Here is a 2371-nt window from a genome sequence, read left to right as displayed (position 1 = left end):
CGTGCCCTATTGTTTTTTGTTGTTGTTGTTTTCTGTTTTTTGTTTTTGTTTTTTTGCTTTTTTTTTGGGGGGGGGGTTCGAGACAGGGTCTCTCTGTATAGCCCTGGTTGTCCTGGAACTCACTTTGTAGACCAGGCTAGCCTCGAACTCAGAAATCAGCCTGCCTCTGCCTCCCAAGTGCTGGGATTAAAGGCGTGTGCCACCATGCCCGGCAGATAGTGCCCTATTGTTAAAGACAACAGTTACACATCTTTTTTATTACCTCTGAATATGGAGAAGTAGAGCTGATGACTAGGACGAGGCCTCACTAGAGCTTATGTTACTAGAACATGTTCTGCATGCTTCTTGAGAAAGGGAAACAGGAATGTAGCTAGGGATGATTTACTCTACAACGGTGAGCCTCTTTCAAGCTACACGGGTATTACCGTGGCATAAATGTTGTGGGAGCTACCCACCACAATCTGATTGAATTTAAGGCCCAGTCCATGAGATGCAACTATGCACAACGCTGCTAATGTGGTCAAGAACCCAAGAGAGAATAGACAATAAAGGCAAATACTAAATTCAGTTTCACTGGAAAATATAGGACCAAGTGACTCTATTCTATCATAATAATATTTGCTATTGTGTCATTCATAATATTTCTACCAGATGTATTTACACAAATACAGATAAAAGAGTTTATCAGAGAATATTAACTATTTATAATCTGAAAGGTAAGTCTTATCTAGATGTTAACATGGTTTGGATAAAATTCAAGATTAAAATAAGATACAAGCTGTAATATTTGAAAGAATTTTTTTTTTTTACAGCAGATTAATGTGTGCCAATACACTACAAGTAAGATGAAGTGGTGGATCAAAGAAGACAAAAGGATCTCTTAGAGGCAGGTAGAGTCTGGTACTGCACCTCGTGGTTGCTCTGTTGCACGTTACTTTTATGATACACTTTTCTTTTGGGGTGTGTGTGTGAGGAGACAGATGAGTCTTTTAATAGAAAAAAAACCAACTCCCCCACCCCTCAAAAAATCAAAATCCACATGTTAACAGTAGCAACACCCATGTCTTCAATACAGATAGCTCTGGGTTCCAGTTCTTCACCTGTATACACCTACAACCCACCGCGTGGTCTCTTTCACAAGGCTCTAGCATCAACTGCTCCTGGGTCTTCATGTTCTCTTGCTGCATCTTCTTCACTTTAGATGCAAACATAGCTACTGATGAGGCTATGGAGTCAATGCACTTGGCCTGAATGGAAATCACAAAGTGTTCTCCATTCCGCAGGAATTTGTGGGCATTCAGGGCCACAATCCGGCTTTGATCTGACGGGTCCACATCAGCCAAGATGACATTCACCATTGTGATAAGCATACAGTATTTGTGTGGGTGCGGGGGATCTTCAGTTACAGCAATAATGTTGGTTCTCTTTGTGGCCAAGTTGATGGGGTCACGGCCAGAGTGGTGGGAGAGCTCAACAGTGTAGACCAGATCATCCTGGCTGACAATATCAGAGATGTGGGAGACAGCGGTGCCTGAGTCTGCTCCAAGGTAGCGAGCGCACCTTGGCCCCTGGCTTGATGTGAATCTGGTCTACACCACTAAGGATTGCTACTGCTGCCAGCTTGAAGCCGAAGGGGTTCCAGGTTTGGAAGTCAATTTTGTCATCTCCTGAAATAGAGGCTCTATTCTCTCCAAACACAGATTCTCCAGGGACCAGATTCTTTGTGACAAGGCCGTCCTCCTTCCCACGACAGATAAACACACCTTTATGCTAATGTGGCAACATCATCACATTCTTCCCTGATTGGTTTCCTCTCTTGCCACCCAGGCCACTACCTCAACCCCAGTTGCCCCCAGATTGGAAGCCTCCACCTCGACTTCGATATCCACTGCCAAAGTCTCCTCTTCGATCTCCATTGCCAAAGTCTCCTCTTCCACCATTAAAACCTCCTCATCCTCCTTGTCCTCTTCCTCTATTCCTCTGCCACCAAAGCTGCCCACCCCGGGGGGGGGTCTGAAACCTGGCATCATTACTGCATTCCCGTTCTGTTCACAGGACTCAGACAACCTGCAGCATCCCCGACTCCCTGAGTCTCTACGATAAACTTGTCAACAATAATTATTCATCTCTATAGGATCATTTCTTCATTCCAAAATGTCTGGAATTTAAGCTGTTCATTCATTCAGCTGTCTATATGTATATGGACATCCTAACTATTTGGGCATATTCTTTCAATTTGTGCACATTTTAGTGTTTAATCTGCTTATGTTCTACTAAGATCTAAATATGATGATTTCATTAAAAATATTATTGCAGTATATTTAGTATAGCTAGAATATTCTATTAAAAGATGTATCTGGGCTAAGTCTTT

General features: G+C 42.8%; 1 pseudogene; it reads right to left on the bottom strand.

The window, feature by feature from the left end:
• Positions 1 to 1028: 1028 nt before the first annotated feature.
• On the bottom strand, positions 1029 to 2027 carry LOC110335478 (annotated as a pseudogene).
• Positions 2028 to 2371: the final 344 nt, after the last annotated feature.

The sequence above is a fragment of the Mus pahari genome, chromosome 18 (assembly GCF_900095145.1).
Source record: "Mus pahari chromosome 18, PAHARI_EIJ_v1.1, whole genome shotgun sequence".
Taxonomy (NCBI): Eukaryota; Metazoa; Chordata; class Mammalia; order Rodentia; family Muridae; genus Mus; species Mus pahari.
Note: the sequence above shows the minus strand (reverse complement) of the source record. Positions and strands in the feature narration are given on the sequence as shown.